The sequence below is a fragment of the Mesoplodon mirus genome (genome assembly GCF_964341445.2).
Source record: "Mesoplodon mirus genome assembly, chromosome: 13".
In the NCBI taxonomy this organism is placed as follows: Eukaryota; Metazoa; Chordata; class Mammalia; order Artiodactyla; family Ziphiidae; genus Mesoplodon; species Mesoplodon mirus.
The window spans coordinates 31,225,719-31,245,857 of record NC_138989.1 but is presented as its reverse complement, the minus strand read 5'-3'; the positions used below and the strand labels follow the sequence as shown (position 1 = coordinate 31,245,857).

Genomic DNA, 20,139 nt, shown 5'->3' with positions numbered 1-20,139 from the left:
GATTTAAAAGCAGTTGTTATCCGGCTATATTGAGTGCACAAAAACACGGCGAAGCATGCATGCTGGTTGTTGGGTGTCAGAACACAATGGGAGTCCCCAGGAGACAGGACTGCATTCCCCACCTCTGGGAAATCCACTCTGAGAACAGCCAGCAGGCCTGGAGTCAATCCTGGGCTTAGAAATCCAGCATCTCCTCTGGCTTAGATTTTCCTTTCCTCCCTTTCCTGACCAGTAAAGTGGAGACCACGCTCCGCCCCCCTCCACCCTCCACCCTCCACCCCCCACCCCACCCCACCCCCGCCACCCCAAGGTCTTGGGTTACTTCATCTGTATTGACTACGGAGGAGCTATTTTTATTTAACCAGAAATTTCTTGAGTAATTAAGATCTTGGTCGTGGGATGCGACAGGATTCTTTCCAAAGGGAAATCTTAAAACGAGAAGGTGTAACTGCTTTGTTGAATAGTGGGCCCAATTCTATGGTTCTGCTGGAGGACCCATTACTTCTTAGAGAGGTTGACATTGTGAGATCTACCCTCAGCCTAGAGATGAGCCTTGAGTTGAGATATCGGGGCAGAAACCATAAAGGGGTTGTCTCTTAAGATTAGCTGTCGGCCTTAAAAAGAAAGGAAATCCTGCCATTTACAACACAGATGCACCTGGAGGACATCACGCCAGGTGAAATAAGCCAGTCACAGAAGGACAGAGACTGCGCAATTCCACTCATAGGAATGATGGAGAATAGTCGAACTCTTAGAAGCAGAAAGTACAAGAGTGGTTGCCAAGGATTGCAGGGAGGGAGAGGTGGGGGCTTGATGTTCAGTGGGTATGAGGTTTCAGTTATGCCAGATGAACAAGTTCTAGAGATCTGCTGTACAAAGTGTGCTTGTAGTCAACAATAGGCATCGCATACTTGATTTGTTAAGAGGGTAGACCTCACGATAAGTGCTCTTAATACACACACACACACACACACACACACGGGCATGCACCAAGAGCAAAGGCACACAGGAGACCACTGGAGGTGGTGGATGTTGTCTGTAACCTTGGTTGTCGTGGTGGTACCAAGGGTATCTGCATGTGTCAAAACCCATCAAATTGTGCACATGAGGTTTTTTGTACATCAGTTATACTTCTTCAATACATCTGTTTAAAAATATGGATTTTCAGAAGGTATCAGGAAGCACAAACCGGGAAGAAGAGAGACATTAAGAAGTGGGAGGTACTTACAGTCCTAGCAAATGGCAAATCAATAACCTGAAGATCCTCCTCCTACAAACACCTAGAAATTCTAGATAAAATGTAAATGTGTTTTCATGTATTTAATATTAAATATAAATGTATATGTAAACATATATGTTAAAAGTGTTTAGCTTAGCTCTCAAGAAAGTAAACTACTAGAGACCAGAAAGTGAGGACGAGAGACCACAGCAAGGGTGGGCCCGGCAGCTGCCCGCTGGAGGACAGGCACCATGGTGCGCATAGGTCTTAGTGAGAGGGTGGGAGGGCTTCGGTCTCACGAGCTTGGATCTTGAGTTTTAAAGCCCACCAAGAACAGGAGGTAACACCTTGGACATGTGCAATGCTAAGGATTTGAACTGAGATGGCCACTTAAAACCTAGACCCACAAATGATAGATGCTCAGAGAAAAGGCAAAGGGAGAGGTTGCAGGGGGCAGTCAGGGAGGGAAGCCAGCCCGGCACCAGAACAGGGAAATGACACAGAAGCAAATGGGTCTTCACTTAGGCTCTGGGTGAGAAAGTGCTTCCACTAATTCACTGGTCAAAGCGAAACGCCCTAATATAATTCAGAAAATACTTAGAACTGTGAATCATGAAGCATCATTTAGTAAATGTGTCGGATTCAAAGAAAATGGTACCCAAAAAAAAAAAAAAAAATATATATATATATATATATATATATATATATGTTCTTAAATGTTGTTATTAGAAGACTGAGCATCTAATTCAAGAAGATAAATGAGGAACAGAGTACAATTAAAGAAAGAAAAAAAGTAATAATAGCAGAGCAGAAAGTTATTAAATAAAAATCAAAGAAACAATAATAAAAATCACCATAATCAAAAAGGTTTTGTGGCAAGACTAATGAAATTGACAAATATATGACAATCAGAAGAAAGGAAATCAAAAGTAACAAATATTGGGAATAGGATACATTTTTTATTGTAACAGATAATATGAGTAACAATACATTTAGATTTAGATAAAGTAGGTAATTTTCTTGACAAATATGATTTTCCAAAACTGACTCGAAAAGAAACAAATTCTGAAGAGACAATCATTATTTAAAAAGGGAATTATAGTTAAAAAGTGACCCACATGGGCTTCCCTGGTGGCGCAGTGGTTGAGAGTCTGCCTGCCGATGTAGGGGACACGGGTTTGTGCCCCTGTCCAGGAGGATCCCACATGCCGCGGAGCAGCTGGGCCCGTGAGCCATGGCCGCTGAGCCTGCGTGTCTGGAGCCTGTGCTCCGCAACGAGAGAGGCCACAACAGTGAGAGGCCCGCGTACCGCAAAAAAAAAAAAAAAAAGTGACCCATGGAAAAGCACTAGTCCCAAACGTATTATAGGTATATTCTGCTAAATAGTCAAGGAATGGGTAATTCAAATCTTATAAAAATTATTCTGAGAAGAGAAAAAGAAAGACTACTACCCCATTTTATTTTAAGAGGCTAGTATAACCTTGATATCAAAACCAGAAAAGGGCATAGCAAAAGGGAAAATTATAGATAACACAAATTAGGAAGAAATAAATACACCAACAGATCAAAAAGGAGAGCCCAGATGTCGATGTAGGCATTTGTGGGAAAATGTGTAATTAGTGGGAAAAGCATGAGCTTTTCCATCAGTTGAACTGGGACATTTGATTATTCATGTGGATTAAAAAAAAAAAAAGCCCATAAATGAATACTAAATAAAGACCAAAAGTTTTAAATACTTTAAAACTTTTAGAAGGAAATATGGGGGAAAATATTTATGGCCTTTGTTTTAAGAGCGTTCCAAATATACCAAAAGCTCAACACGTTAAGAAAAGGATGGGGAAAATTGACTATTAAAATGTAAAATTTTCTGTAGAATAAAGGATATTAGTAAAGTGACAAGACAAGTGGGGAGAAGCTATGGGCCCATTAATGTAAAGGAGAAAAGCTTACAAAGCACTAGTTTACATACTAACAGTGTAAAACCATTTCCGTCTCTCAATTCTCTGTCTCCTGGGAGATGGTGAGAGCCGGGGAGCTGGCTGGAAGTGGGGAGGGGGAGTCGCTGAGCTCCCCACCACCAACCCCTCACGTGGGCGGTGGAGATGTCATAGCACCTGCTTCATAGGGATCTTGTAAAGATTAAATGAGTTTCTACGTGTCAGGTGGTTAGAGAAGCTCCCACCCCATTCTGAGGACTACGTAAACATGGACATTAATGTAACCCTTACATTTTCTCCAGCAAAGCTAAGACCTACAGTGGTATCTATAAATTACCTTTTTTCACCCCAAATCAGTATTTTGCTATGAAAGCAGTAATGACCACTGGAGGAAAAAAAAAAAAATTCAACTGCCCCAGAAAGCAAGCTCCTTTCAGGGAGGAGACAGCCTTACAGATTTTTGGTCTCTCCCTCCTGGCATTCAGGAAATGCCCAACAAAGTGAATGAATGCGAATTCTTCCCTCTTAGTGTTAGAGAGTAGTTAGCATCTGCTAGGTTAACTGTGAAACAGCTACGCTAAATATTTTATCTGTTTCTTCCCCTGAAATGTATGATTCATCCTGAATCTTCACTCATCTCACAAATCTTGTTGACTGCCCCTAGTATGATAAGGAGCAAAGAGATGTGGAGACTGCTTTGCACTGCTTTGCTTTCCCAGTAACTGTATTCCTTGAAAGTTATTTACCAGATTTTACATATTTGCATCAGAGCTCACTTAAAATAATCCCAAGATAAATTATTTTGAAAAGTAGATAATTATTTAAAATAACAACTACTACTGGATTTTTTTAAAATAAAGGCACACGTGTATTTTTTGCTTATTTGAAATTCCAAAGTGTGCTATCTCAGGACTCAGTGATTGTGTTACCAACCAGGGTTCTTGGCCTCCTTAATCAATAGAAATTGATAAGAGGCCAGACAAGAAATTCAGGCCAGGCTTTATTGGGGCCCGTGTTGCAGCAGGGGGAAGCGAAAACAGGTAACAGGTTCCCATGCTTGTTCCCAAGGCAGGGCGAGCTGGTTCCTTGTATGGGGTGAGGTTAGGGGTGTGTCCAGGGGTCGGGCCAGAGGCGTGGCTTAAGGGGTTTACCCACCCCTTTGGTGGTGGTGTGTGCAGGGGGCATGTGCCCTGTTTTTGCTCCTGGCTCTTCAGAAGTGGCAGTTGAGTGTTTCTGGTCTTTTTGTATCTTTTGTCCAGAATTTGCCCCAACTGTGCATGCACACAGTTATTTTTAGTCCCTTATAGTTTCTTTGTATTTTGTTGCTTGAAGAGACGTGTGTCCAGGTGCAAGCACTGCAACAAAGGGTCCCAGGTCCCAGCCTGTCTCAACTAGAGGTGAGCTGTTTTCATATGATAAACCCTCTTCCTTTAAGGAAAAATCAGGACAGCATGGTCTTTGGCTAACAGGTCAAAGGAAGATTGTGCTATATAATTACTATAGTAAAAAACCTTCATGTCTGTTGGACATGGCACCTTTTGCTGGAATGCAGTTTCATTCCGAGTTACCTACCTTGGAATAATAGCAAATAAAAAGGCCAGGCAGTGGTGGTCTCTGTTCCTTCCATCAGGCACTTGGACCCATCCCATACAGGGTGGCCACTGTTGATATTTTTGATGGAAACTATTCTTTCTGACAAATAACCGTGGACAGTTCAGCTAACAGTGTGCAGCAGAAGAGGGGAGTCAGGGTTCAAGTTCAGCCATAAATGGAAGCCCACAGGCTCACAGAAATTCAGTAATTTTAGGTCTGGTAAGCCTACTAAAAAAAAAAAAATCCTTGAAAATCCTTACCCGCTTTGTGGGGACGTGGCAAGCCCTGGAGAGTCCTCCCCTGTTACCATCAGCCTCTTGGACCAACCTGTCTTCAATTAGTAATGCACTTAATGGCATCTGTCCTTGAAATGTCTGGTGTGATTTGGGGGTGTTGACAAAAGGTCACATGCCCTCCGGGAAAAAGTCGAATCTTATTCCAGGCTGTTTCCCATTGTTCATCCTGCATATTTGTTGAGAGATGACGTTTCCATTTTCCATGCTTGGAAACAGCAACAACGAACCACTGAAGAAATGAAAATGACATGGTTTTAAGGGGAGCAACTAGCTACTTACCATGTTGAGTGCACGCAGTGTGTCCTTCATGAATCAGGCATGAGCCCGGGAACACTGTTTGTTTACACGGGCTTGATTCATTAAGTCAGAACCGGGCAGCTTTCCCCAGATTTCTGCCCTGCAGCGCTCTGCATTAGGCCGCTGTAATTGCTGGTGTTAGAGCCGCTGGGAGGCCTTCCCTGTCGCAGCACCTGTGCAAAAGACTCAGACGCTGCACTTCCCTCCAGCGGGGTCCCCGGTACATCTGCCAGGACCCGTCATTATCTAAGACTTCCTGGTCGCCCCCGTGCGTCCCTCTCAGCCCATGTGTTGAGGGAAGGGACCCTTGTCAGTTTCCCTGGCACCTGGCGACAGCTGCACACCTGGCATGTAAATTGCGCCGGATGTGCTGTGATTGTTTTCCCTCTTTAAGGAACCCACCCGAGGGACGCTGAGCTCTTTATCCATCGCCTGTTTCCCAGGCACTCCCATTGACACGGTTTCCGTGGACCCTCAGGACTCCGTTGTGTTGTACTAATTCATCTGCCGAAAGTCTTAGAACCAAATCTGGGGGCCTCCCAAAGGTGATTTTTTTCCACTGGTAATTTAAGCTAATGATTTCTAAACATATTTAGTCAGTTTTATGAAGGCCTCATTAGAATGTGACTGTTTATTAAAAAGCCAAATGAGGTCTCAGAGTCATGTAGGAAAATTATCGTTGAGCTGCTCTGAATAGTTCTGATAACAGGTGATAAAGGCCTTTGGAGCTAAGAGAAGTAGAGACCAGAGATGTTAACCCCCATCAATGTAAGGGATGCGAGGGGGCCACCTAAACGGATGCTTTAAAGGTTGTCATTTACCCAAAGAGGTTGACCTATAATTCCTTTCATAACGTTTATCACTAAAAGGGTAACAAAAGAAAAAAGTTAAAAATGAACACTGTTCGTCAGACTTAGCTGTCAAATTCACATGCAAGGGAGGTATATTAAGATTTCAAGTGCACCTGTCAAATACAACAAAGAACATTTGCTTTTCTACAAAAGCCACCAGATCCAGGATCAATGGAAGAAGCAAGAGAGGAGCAAGATTTCCCCCTTTATAACATGGGGAGGTACTGTTTAATAGTAAAAATAACATAAGTAATGCCTAACAGGACAAAATAATAATATTTTTTACAAAATTTCTTAAGTTGTTCCAATTTGTACATGAAAAGGAAGAGACAAATTCTTTTTGAAGACATTGCTGAGGGCTTCCCTGGTGGCGCAGTGGTTGAGAGTCCGCCTGCCGATGCAGGGGACACGGGTTCGTGCCCCGGTCTGGGAAGATCCCACATGCCGCGGAGCGGCTGGGCCCGTGAGCCATGGCCGCTGAGCCTGCGCGTCCGGAGCCTGTGCTCCGCAAGGGGAGAGACCACAGCAGTGAGAGGCCCGCGTACCGCAAAAAAAAAAAAAAAAAAAGATGAAGACGTTGCTGAAATTTTTCTGTCTTGAACTCTCACGATTGCCTTTCATCGATCTTTTTTTAATGAATTAAATATTTAAGATTGACACTTTGTGACCTGGGTAATTATAGCCTTAACTTTTGATGAATTTATACTCATTCAATAAGTATTCCTCTCCATTTTGATCTACCATCAACCATTTCAGCGGTCATATTAATGTAGCTGATTCAAGCCTTGCCTCTCTCCATAACTTTAATACAAAACTAGGAAAAAAGAGCAAGTCTGCACCGTGGCCTGTGACCATTCCCACCCAGGCCCTGCCACGTTTCACGTCGCCTCCTCCAGCACATCACCCAAGAAGTGAGGCCCTAACTGGTCCTGAGCCATCAGCAGCAGGAGAGGGGCCCCCTGCAAGCCCCTCCCTCCACGAAGCCAGATCTTCCAGTACAGAAGACTCTGTAGCGGCCCTGTGAACCTTTGAGGTTTTCTCGGCCCAACGATCTCAGGTCCCCTCTGTAAAAAGTTAGAAAATCAACCCAAGAGCCTGATTTGTCTTGTTCACAAACTAACCCAAAAGTGGGCTTTCTGATCCCTTTTCAGCACAATGTATGCAACATTTAATGATACACTTACTGTATCCAAGGCACTAAGAAATACAAAGGTATTTATAATTCACTTGTCCTGGAAGAACATGAACCATGGTATTAGTGAACATTCAAACCATCAGCTATAATACACGTAAGTCAGAGTGATGGTGACCCTAGTGAAGGGACTGAGTCCGCCTAAGGGAATCTCAGAGGACTGCATGGAGGAGGTAGTGAGGAGCTGGACTTAAATGGGAGAAGAGATTTTAAATGGCAGGAATGAGACAGAAACCACTTGAGGGAAAACAGAGAAAGGGGAGTAAATGAAAGATCGGGAAGGAGCGAGTGGTCTGACGCAGGTGGCTGGAGCCCTGGTGGGGAGGTACTGTGAACCCGGAGGCTGGAGGCTGGTTGAGGTCTTGTCTGAAAGGGTCTGAAATGCCTTTCTAGGAGGGCAAAGGAGGAGCAGGGAGTGGGGGGTGTGCTTGTGTGGTGTACGGAAGGCATGAAGCTGGTGCATCCTATGTCCTAATTAATGTTGTTGAGAGACAGTTCTAGTGGCCGCTAGAGAAAGGTTTAGAAGGGTTACAGAAGGGCATGGAGACAGGGTAGGCCAGAGCAAGACTTGGTGAGGGACATGGTGGGCTCGGGCTGTGGCAGGGGTGATACCCACTCGGGTCCTTGGGCTCTGTAATCAATCGAAATTGATAAGAGGCCAGACAGAGGGATCCAAGCCAGGGTTTACTGGGGGTCATGCTGCTGCACAAGGGAGAGAAAACGGGAAACAGGTGCCCTTGCTCGCTCCCTGAGGCGGGGCCAGCTGGTCCCTTAAATGGGGTGGGGGTGGGTGGGGCCAGAGGAGTGACTTAGGTGGTCTGCCCGCCCCCTGGGCGGTGCTGGGTGCTGGGATCAGCCCTGCTTTTGCTCCGAGCACCTCAGAAGTGACAGTTGGTTTGTGGCCTTCTTGTATCTTATTGTTCATAATTTGCCCCAGCTGCACATGTGCAGTTATTTTTAGTCCCTTACAGTTTCTTCGTATTTTGTTGCTGGAGGAGACATTCGTTCAGGTGCAAGCACTCCAGTAAAGAGTCCCAGGTCCCAGCCTATCTCAGTGGCATTTGGAATTTATGGGAGATACATAATTTGGGTGTTATTTGGGGATGCTGATAGGAGCTTGAATATGAACCCAGATTTCTACCATTGTGACTCGGATTGATGTAAAGGCTATTAACCAAGAATGAGTATCCCTTCCCTTCCCAACCAAGGAAGAAAAGAAGAGCAGTTTTAATAAAGCTGTAACATGATTCATCAGTGTATTTGGGGCATGCTGAGTTTGAGACTCTGAATGAACAACGTGGGGCTTTCCAGGAAGAGGGATGCGTGAGCTGAAGACACAAACTGTGAAATGTGATCTTCTCCCTTCATTTACTGAGCATCTACTACGTGCTAGGCTTTGGGCTAGACTGGGGAGGGCAAGATGAAAAGACCTGGCACAATCTAAGAGACAAGCAAACCAGAAAAGTATGATGTGAAGTGATAACCACTGAAACAGAAGCATGGCATCCTCGGCAGAAAGAGAGAGAAGAGGGCTGAAGACAGCCCTGGAGGACGCCTATATCTAGGAGCGGGGTGGGGGGGGAAGGGCTAGAGATGGAGTCAGATAAGAAGACCAAGAGAGATGGGGCATAACCACGAGACCCAGAACCGTGACGAGTAGGAGAGGATGCGGGTAAGCAGCGTGAGGGAAGCTGCAGAGAGCGAGGTGCATGAGACTGCAGGGGAGGGTGAGGAACACAGTATACTGAGCACCTACTCTGTGCCCGGCGTTCCCCTAGATGATTGAACAAGCCTTACTTCCTTAATTATCACAGCTGCCCTATGAGATACAAAGAGTCCTGTTTTCAAAATTAATAAACTAAGGCTCAGTGAGGTTAAATGCAGTAGACCCTTGAACAGTGCAGGGGTTAAGGGCACCGACCCTTCGCTCAATTGAAAATCCGCTTGTAACTTGTAGTCAGCCCTCTATATGTGCGTGTTGTTCCTCCATATCCAAGGTTCCACACCTGTGGACTCGGCCAGCCTCAAATCGTATAGTACTGTAGTGCTCGTATTTAGTGAGAAAAAAAAAATCTGTTCATAAGGGGACCCACGCAGTTCAAACCCGTGTTGTTCAAGGGTCAGTTGTAATTTGGCAGAGGGCACAGAGTAGAGCTAGAATTTGAGTCTTAGTCTGTCTAGTTCCAAAGCCCAGGCTCTCTCCACAATTCCCCAGGACCTCCCTGTGAACAACTAAGTTTAGTGTTGTTAACCAAAACTTCAGAAACAAGAGACCTGATTGAAATAAAGAGTTTACTGGGGGTTTGTTAGGACCGCAGCCCGGGAGACACTGATTGAAGAAAGACTTGAATTGTGGACTACAAAATGGGGGAGGCTTATAAAAGCAAAACCTGCATGGTTACATGAGCTGTTTATCAAGAATTACAGTTGGAGCTGGAAAGAAGTGAGGGTGTCGATTAAGCAAGGATTGGTTGGGGTCTGAAATGGTTGCATAGTTACAAGAGGGAAACTTGTAGCTTGCAGCTGGCAGATACTATTTTTTAAATGGCTGGTGTTCTTGAGTTTGGTATGGTTCACAGGAAGTTCAAGTTCTCAGTGGTGCAGGGACGTGTCTGAGCCAGGTCCTCAGTGGCTGCCCGCCTCCATCTCTGTTTGCCTGCACTGTGATGGCTCCATTATTATTTCACTTTGTCCTCAGTACCTACCAGGTTGCAGTGTGCCATAGAACCAGGACCCCAATGGCCATGGAGTAGTGGCTACACATGTGATAAAGACATTAGTGTAGCTTGTTCTTGGAGAATTGAATCCAAGGAAAGAGATGAAGCAGCACCTAGAGGGAAGCAGGATCAAGATGTGATGATAGAGGTTGGTGTGTGTGTGTCTGTCTGTGTGTGTCGGTGTATGTGTTTGCTACTGTGTGTCTGTGTGTGTCTCTGTGTGTGCATGTTTGTGTGTGTTTGTGTGTGTCTGTGTAGGGTGGATAGGAGCATACCTGGGAGTCTGAAGAGAAGATAGAATTGGAAGCAGAGATTGAAGGTCCAAGAAGAGAAAGGGGAGAGATGATCATACTAAGTGAAGTAAGATAAAGAAAGACAAATATCACATGACATCACTTATATGTGGAATCTTAAAAAATGACACAAATGAACTTATTGACAAAACAGAAACAGACTCACAGACATAGGAAACAAACTTATGGTTACCAAAGGGGAAAGGGGGAGGGATAAATTAGGAGTTTGGGATTAACAGATACACACCACTATATATAAAATAGACAACCAACAAGGACCTACTGTATAGCACAGGGAATAATACTCAATACTCTGTAATAACCTATATTTGAAAAGAATCTGAAAAAGAATAGAAATATATATAGATATGTGGAGATATATAGATATGTATGTGTGTATATAACCGAATCACTTTGCTGTGCCTGAAACTAACACAAATTGTAAATCAACTATACTTCAATTTAAAAAAAGAAGAGAAAGGGGGAAGATGACAGAGGAAAATCACAGAGCAGGTGGGAGGGGACTCCCTCAGTTACCAAGCATATGCTACACACCAGCCAGTGTGTACACACACAAGAGGCTGCGTCTACAAAGGCATTAAGTGTATGCCTGTCCACAGCAATGGGGAGTCAAACAAGGTGATTAAATCCTATGATTAAGGCTTTGCAGAGTGCTGCTACAGTAATTCAGAAAGAAGGTACCTCATCAGACCGGGAGTTGAGGATGGAGGGTTTGTCAATAAATGCTTCCCAGACAAAGCGGTGCATGGGCCTGAGTGTGGAGGGGCAAATGGGACTGAACCAGCAAAGAAGGCAGGGTGCTCCAGGCAGAGACAACCACAGGACCCCGAAGGGACACTGCAGCTGTGTTCAGAATGAATGTGGGGAAGGGGGAGAGACTGCGGCTTTGTCGTAGAGAGGCAGATGTGCGTGTGAGGAACTGGGCCTCTTCTTGCGACCAACACAGAGCCCCTGAAGGAGCAGTGAGGGAGCGACGTGGAGAGAGGGTCATGATGGGGATGCTACAGAGAGGAAACAGTCCCAGGGCAGGGAGAGAGTCACTGGATTTAACAAGGAGAAGGTCACCTTTTGCCTGAGTGGTTCAGAGGGATGACCTCCCAGAGTTCTCTGACTGTATGCAACGGAAATCAACTCAGGCTAATTTAAGCCAAAGGGACGTTTGTTGGAAGAATATTAGGAGCTCAAAATGTTGCTTTGAAGAATAAGACTTGCACACAGGCAGGAAAGATGGCAGCAAATCCAGAGGGCCAGTGATCGGAGGGGCCCCACAGCCAGACGGTCTGGCCAGGGTACAGGGCCTCAGAGGACAGGTGCCAACAATTTCCAGGCTTTTTACTGTGCTCAAGATTCAAATCACAAGGACAGAGCATCATCTCCCCCCGGTCGGTTCTCGTGCTCATCCCTGGCCGTCCTGGGCCCCTAATTGACAAGCCACCCCATGGGAATGAAGTGAGTCTCCAAGAGGAAGTCAAGGATGTATCGGGAAGGATGGTGGATGAAATGGATGTTGTGACAGAAAACAGCATGACTCCCTACAGATGGTGAGGATGGAAGGCAGTCCGCAGGGTCAAGGCAGGAGTAGAAAATCAGGAGGTGAAGACTGAGTTTAAACTTGTCAGAAGCTCAGCCAAGAAAGGAAGGGAGAGACACAGGGCTGTAGGCAGAGGAGCATTTACAATCGAAGGGTATTTTACAGATGGAAGACCTTTGAAAATTGTACGTTTTAAGGAAAGGACCAGGAGAGGGGGAGAGATTGAGCTGTTAGAAAGTGGACAGCTGAGGAGGCAGGAGAGGATGCATCCAGAACGCAGGTCTTCAAGTCAGCAGTAGAAGGGGAGACATCTTTTCCTCTGAGCCTGGAGAACAGAGACAGATGAGGATGCAGGAGAATAAATGTAACAGAAACACACACAACAGATTTGGGAGGGTACCTGCTCCGATAACACAGGTTTCCCGGGTGAAGACAGGAACAAGGCTGTGGCCTGAGGAAATAGCCATTTTAGGGCGCCATCGAGAGCACAGGTGAAAGCTCAGCCAGAGTAGGAGCTGGCGTGCTCCTCTCTGGGGAGAAGGTAAGAGGGGGAGAAAGATAGAAGCAAGGCTCCGTGGTGGCAGCTAGACCCGGGTGCACTGGGATCCTGGGAGCCAGAAGCAGATCCTCCCAGAACCGACTGGGCTGTGAACAGGTGACCACGAGAGGGACGTGGTGGGCTTTACCCAGTGAGCTGGGAACCAACCAGTTCTCGCCTCCAAGCCTTAGTTCACATTTCCCCGACAGGAAGGGAAATTGGCCCAGTGAGCTGTAAAATTCCATGTTTATACGAAGAATATGGCTCTTTGTTGATTACACGTTGGCTCAGAGATCTATTTGAGTAACAGATGCATCATCAGCCCAGATGTGCCATAATCCACGTCGCCTCAGGACCCTCCAGGCACCCACTGTGTCTGCACTGAGTACCAGCAGCAGGAGAAAGCACAGAGTCTGGATTTTGTAAAGGAATTGATTCAGTACAAAGCCAGGAGTGTCACCTCCTTGGGAGAGAGCCATCCACTCCTATTTCTTCTGCACTATTATACACGGGTTTTGTAGAAGACCTAGAGCAGAACATTGCAGCGTGATTAGGTACCCATGAGACGAATTCTGCAAGGTTCTGTCTGTACATAATTTATGCAGACCGAAAAAGATGCACAGTCTATAATTTATAGACCTTCTTTTGAAACTGATCTAATCTGACTACAGATATGGAGAGAACATATTCTTTACAAAAGTTCTCAAAATTGTCTATAACAATCCATTGGTTTATCAACTGGCACATCAAGCAGTCTTGCCTTCTGAGCACATTTCCGTCTTTTTAACCCATGCTCAGCAATACCCCCTCTGAGGCAGGCAGCAGGAAGTGGGTCTTCGGGGGAAATGTGGCCCCTTGCAATCATTTAATAAAGATATCCATGCCCAGCCCATCGTGTTCTGTGTAACCCCATGTGTGATTTTTGCATCTGGAAGAAGATCCCCTTGTGCACAGAAGTAGTTACTTTACGCCCCCAAAATTAATAAAGAATCATCACCATCCCTAATGTTCATTAATCCAATTTGGATAACCAATCTGTTTAACTGCAAGGTAAACTGTGGTATAAAGGACATGCACAAACAGATACCATTGTGAAACAACTTCGTTCAACTAGGAAACACTTCACTGACTACTAATTTGGGTGGCAATTGTGAAAAATAGGAGACTAAAGGAAAACAGATCCTCTCAGAATAAAGCCAGGAGAAAACCACAGAACTCTCTTCTTCAGTCTCACTGAAGGCTTATCGAATATTTTACATTAAACACTCAGTACTGCCTTTTAATTTTTTTATTTTATTGAAGTATAGTTGATTTACAATGTTGTGTTAATTTCCGCTGTACAGCAAAGTGATTCAGTTATACATATGCATATTCATTTTCATATTCTTTTCCATTATGGTTTATCCCAGGATATTGAATATAGTTCCCTGTGCTATACAGTAGGACCTTGTTGTTTATCCAGTCTATATATAATAGTTTGCATCTGCTAATCCCAAACTCTCAACTCATACCCCCAGCTCCCTCCCCCTTGGCAACCACAAGTCTGTTCTCTATGTCTATGAGTCTGTTTCTGTTTCACTAAGTACTGCATTTTAAAGCTTAAAGTAATGAGGCTTCTTATAGAAAATGTATCTAACCCCAACTTCTGTAACCTTTATTCTCATAGTGTCCCTGCACATAAGCATGTGTGTGTGTGTGTGTGTGTGTGTGTACATGCATGCGTTTTTTTAAGGCTACCTATTCCCCTCCCTCACACTTGCTTACATGGGTAACTAGACTAGATCTCTTTCACAACTTCTGCACGCCCTGTACTTGATAAAAGGTTCTTCCCAAATGTATGCATCACACACACACACACACACACACACACACTCCTGCTCACACATACTTACCTCAGTTTCAGAAATGTTCTTTGCCTTGTCGGGAACAGCATACAGTTTGTTCTAAGTGCAGACCATTGTCTCTTTTTTCCTGAATTCTACGTGGGTCGACACGGTGAATTAATGAACTTCCTGGGGTGGAGGCAGGACCAGTCTCATACCTTTTTCTCACAGGCTCTGTTTCTCTGCTGTTGCCATTGTTGGACACCTTAGCCCCTTGGAGTGTTTGTCCACCACTCCTGTGACTTTGCTGAGGCACCTGCAGCCAGTTAAGATGCGGTGGTCAAGTGACCTCTTACCCTGCTTTAGGTGAGGCCAGGAAAACAGAAGAGAGGCACCCACCTTCAAAGCATTCACCCTCCAGTTATGGAGGAGGACACACCGTCATGTACAAGAAGGAACTAAACACGCCTGGGGACCGTTCTGCCCTCCCAGACCACAGGCCTCCGAGAGCAAAGACTAGGGTATGTCATCTGTGGATCCCACAGGGTCAGACACATAGAAAGTATTAGGAAGTCCTCAGTGAATGTTTCTGAAGAGGTGGAAGAATAATTACAAAGGAACAGATAAGCTGGTGCAAAATAATGTCTCATACGAGGGAAACTTCTGTTGACCGCTCCCCTTCGCCTGGTTTCTTCCACTCGGGGAGAACAGACTGCAGGCGGAAGTCACCCGTGTGTGTGTGATGTGGTCCCCTGGGTGCCACTGAGGATCACGACAGCTGTTTGTGACGACAGAGAGAAGGCTACGTCTGGCCTCCCCAGTCAACCCTTTGGTATGATGTTCTTGGTAATTCAGCCCAATCCATCCTGCCTCTTTAACAGAAGGCAAAGTCATTTTTACTCAAAGATGGATGAATTATAAATTAGGCTTCTTAGAGGATTCTTTCTGTGTGGTGAGTCAGCTGATGCTTTCTTATGGGCCATCTCTCATATCGCTAGGATTGAAGCATGTTTGCAGGTCTGAATAACAGGTGTTTCCCAGAACTCGCTCTCCTGGCCCCCCAGGTAGTGCGAGCTGAGTGCAGATCAGCTGTTCAGTATTCTCCAGCTGCACCCACAGAGGTGACTGTCGGGTGCCCACGTTCATGGTCACCACTGTCAAGCCCTGTCGCTTGCCTCCTGCAGACACTCGTGCCGCTTTGTCATCAGTGCCTGGCCGTGGAACTTCCTCGTCTTCATCTGGGTCTGGGCTTCCTGTGTATCCACCCCTCTACTGGCCTGGGCTGGGATCCTCACTGGCTCACTCCGTTGCCTCTCACTTTACCTGCCATGTCTCTGGGGTGCATGTAGGTGGTCACCTGCCTTAGTGTCATGAAGCGCTTAAGAGGGCAGGCGCCTGGACATGGCAGATGGACAGGTGCACTCGGACAGACGCATCATAGCCCCTGTTGCACGGGTACCTTCCCGGGCCACATACGCCTGTAATTTCTTGGCGGTAGAATCGGATGCAATACGGGCTGGTCTCCAAGCTGCCAGAGCTCTCCTCCTTTGCTCCACTCACATCACTTGAAAACTGAGTTCTCTGGGAATTCCCTAGCGGTCCAGTGGTTAGGACTCGGCGCGTTCATTGCCAGGACCCGGATTCAGTCCCTGGTTGGGCAACTTAGATACTGCAAGCCGCGCAGCGTGGCTAAAAAGAAAAAAGAAAAAAGAAAATTGAGCTTTCCCCCCTCTTTGCACACTGCGGGTATATCCTATCCTTGAATAACTTGTTGAAAACCGTAAATGATGTCCTATCTTGAATGCAGAATTATTTTTTTCCTTCTCTGAACTTTCCAAGTCTGCTGACTTCATCTTCTGAGGCCTTGCTGTGCCTTCTCCTGAAGGCTTGGGGTTATCTGGCTAAGGAAATAGATGAGTAAATGCTGGGGACCTCTTAGGAGAAGAGGGCCAAAGAGGCAAAATAATGCAGCGAGCAGGGTTACAGTCTGTGTACAACTGCTCTCAGATTAACCGAGTGACAAGCCATCAGTATGTCTACATTCCTTTCACTAATTAAGGGATTTCAGTAAAGTAGGGTTTAATTCAGTGGCCAACAGAACACCAGAATTCACTGCCTCGGAACTTCTCAAAGTATCTGCCGTATGTTTACGACCAGAGCAGGACAACAGTTTATGGCTTAAGCCACTGCCCCATTTCTCTGGGACCAGGTTTCCAGCAATGGGAATGTGGGACAGCTCTGGACGCTTCTCTGATAGAAAATCCAGCCAAAGAACCCCCTTCACACCTGACAAGAAGGTGTGGACTACATTGCTTCCTCATCCTGTAAACCTCAGGATTAAGGAATATGCATTTGGGTAACATTATTTGAAAATTGCAGAGGTGCTGCTGGATTACAGAAGTGGACTGACCTCATAGCCAGGAGATGAGTTAACTACTGGGGATTTCACTGGATTTCTCACTGGGAAGTAAAAAGAGGTAGAGTCTGAAAGGAAAGAGCTGAAGGGAACCGTGACATATAGTGGAGAATTACACCACAGAAGGGAATAAATATGAAGAGTACGGGAGGAAAGAGATATTTCAAAAGCCGACATTGGGTTCACCTCTTTTAGCTTCAGACTGTCTACTTTTGAAATAGAAACAGAACCCTTATCACTGAAAATCCTGGACGGACAGAGGAGTCTTTGTTCTAGAAAAGGATGGTACAGTCATCACCTCACCAAAGATAGATTCTTTTCTGATGTTGTTGGGTGGAGAATCCCATATCAAGAGTGAATTTGTAGGAGTTTTAATCCATTCAACTGGTTGAATCACATACATCCCAAACCCAGGACTATTTATATGAGGTTCAGTCAACAATTAACCAGGTCATCTATTTATGTCACTATATTCTTCAAAGTCTTTGCTGTGTTAGCAGTTCCTGTGATAATCTAGAGAAGAGGGTCATAGAACAGGTGAGGATATTGAGACCCAGGGAGGCTGGGGCCTTTTCTAAGTTCCTCTTTCTTGCTCCTGACCCCTGGAGCCATTTACCTCCCCCCAAAAGATTAACTGGGACAAGTGTGCACCTCAGACTATCTCAAGGGATTTAGCCCAGATTCGTGTTTCTGAAACTCAAGTTCATTGTCTCTCTCATCCTGGTAGAGACCATCAAGTGTGAGCTCTTCTAATCAGTAGAGCACCTGGTGCTTTACACCGTGAGCTGTTCCTTTCTTAGTAATAGAGATGCTGATATGAAGCAAAAATGGCAGCCAGTGGACATTCTCTGATGCGCCGGGTCTTCAGACCTCCCAGTGACTCTGTGATGTGAGCGCTATTGTTATCTCCACTTCCCAGATAATACACTGAAGCTTCCAGAGGTTAAGAAACTACTCCAAGGTCATGCAGCTAGTAATTGTCAGCCTGTGACTGGAGCTGCAGAACCTCCCTCCTGAGCACTAAGCTATATGGCTTCCAAAGAACCTCATCTTAGAGTCATGAAATCGACTTCCCAGACCCGGAATAATTTCAAAAGCCATGTGGTCTACTGTCCTCTTTTTTTGCACATAGGATGCTGAGGACTAAAAAGGGTCTGTGACCTGCACAAGGTCACACAGCTAGAATCAGCCTCGAGCCCTCCTGCGTGCCCACCTGGGCTCTCCTGTCACACCACGCTGCACCATCACTAAATGCGAGTTTTTAAGAGAACCTTCTTTATCAGTGGTCCTTAAAAGTAAAATGTTACCCCCCTACCCAGAAGAATGTCCGCCTGTGTGTGTGTCTGTGTGTGTGGTGTTTAAAGAACATTTCCAGGTCTGTAACTAACTAAGCCAGAGAGGTCACATCCTGGAAGCCTGGGGGATGTGGAAGGCACAGTCCCTGAGCTCACCTGCTCTAAGGAGCCACAGGTGTACCTGTCATGGTGTGCAGCGTCTGCTCAGCAGCTGGTAACAAAGGTGCCTGACACACATACCCAGGTGATTGACTGCTCCCAGCCCACACGCATACACTCACACACGCGTCCCAGCATCCAGTGTGTACGCGGCACCTAGCAGCCCAGCTGGCAGGGCAGCTGGCTCGGCTGCACAGAGCCACACGGTGGTTCCAGGGGTTGTGTACACTCACAAAAAGGAACGAGTGCCCTTTACAAACGTGAGTCGTAGAGAAATCCATGTCCTGCGTGCTCCCCCACTTTTTGAACACACACTTTCTACCCCAAGACTGTTCCTCTTATTTTAAAACACAGCACCAGGAAGGTCCAGCAGAATAGTGTCAGAAGCAGCTGGAAATCATGCAACAGGGACTGTCTCCTCCCGAGGTCGGGAGAATCCCATCCCTCCAGCCCCCCCACCCCGTCCCCCCATCAGGGACTCGGGACCACTCAGGCTCCCCAGAGATGCCCCCTGCCAACTTCGTCAATCCACAGTGCCCTCCCCCTTCCACCACCCAGGGAACCTGCACTTCATCTTTCTGGTCTCATCTGTCACATGGTCTCCCTTGTGAAGCTTTGGGTCTCTTCCTTTAGATTTAACGTTCTTCTTTCTACCTTCTAATAGCAGTTTTTGTTTTGCTAATTTTACTGATGCCAAGCATGATCTAAGAGCTTTACAAGCAAGAATGTAGTTAGTCTTTCTAAAACCGTTATTATTATCCCCACCTTACAACTGAAAAATGGAGGCACTGAGAGGTTAAGTGACGTGCCTGAGGCCACACAGCTCATCAGTGGGTCCACGCTTTGAACCCAGACAGCGTGGCTCTGGGGGATGTGCTGTGACCACTAAGCTGCCTCCTTCTGCCCTGGGTCAGGTCGGCTATTTCCACACCAGCCTCTTCACCAGCGTTAGACTCATTCCTCTCTCCTCAGTGTCCCAGCCATGTCGGGCCTAGTCTCTGCTCATCATGGCCTTCGGGGCTGTCTGGACGGGAGGACAGCCTGGACGCCGCTGCCCTGAGTGCAGACAGAGGCATCACAACACTGCAGCCGTGGTGGGGAGCCCTCAAAGCTCCCCAGTCTGCCTCAGCCTCTCCACTTCAGATGATGGATATAAATAGGGATAGTTCGTGCCCCACAGAATTAGTGTGAGGGGCAAGTAGTCAGATCATTCTAGGACTGGAATGATGGTGACCCCCGTATGGTCTAGCCTGGATGGCTCTGTGACCCACACAGAGACAACAGATGAAAAACTTCAGAGAACTGCAGTCCTGCTGATCTAAATTGTTACCCTGATACATGGGGAGACTGCCATTGAGAGAAAATATGGAATCTTCTTTTCAAAGATACGTCAGATATCTCTCTAAGAAATGTCCCCTCTGATGGACCTCAGGAGATGTATATATATATATATATGTATGTATATATAATATATAGGTGTGTATGTATGTATTATGTATACACGTGTATGTGTATATTATATTATATATGTTATATATAATATATGATATATATATACACATATATGTATATTGTATATAATATTATAATGTGTATATATAATATGTATATATAATATATATGTTGTCATGATGTTTTCATTGCTCAAAAGATTTCTGAATGTCTTCTTTCAGAATCATCTTTAGACTGCGTGACACATTTTCATTGTCCTCAATGGTGGCAAATCTCCCTCTATTAGCAGGACGACTTAAATTTGGGGAATGGCTAAAAGTCAAGGCCAGTCCATTGAATAAGGTGGGGAAAAAGCAGCCTGGGTAAACGTGTTTCTTCAAAGGGCTGATGCTCTGTGACCTAGCTGGGTAGGACCCTTGTCATCCATGTGCGGTCAGAGAGAAAAGCAGCAAGACATTTCTCGGGGGTTCTGCAAGATGACACTTAGAATTCCACAGGAGGCTTCAGGC

The 20,139-nt window shown here is 45.7% G+C and overlaps 1 protein-coding gene across 3 annotated transcripts in view; it reads left to right on the top strand.

Annotated features, from left to right (window-relative positions):
- Positions 1 to 20,139, top strand: part of PTPRM (protein tyrosine phosphatase receptor type M) — a 748,579-nt gene that overhangs the window by 687,015 nt on the left and 41,425 nt on the right. The gene's annotated exons all lie outside the window — the stretch shown is intronic.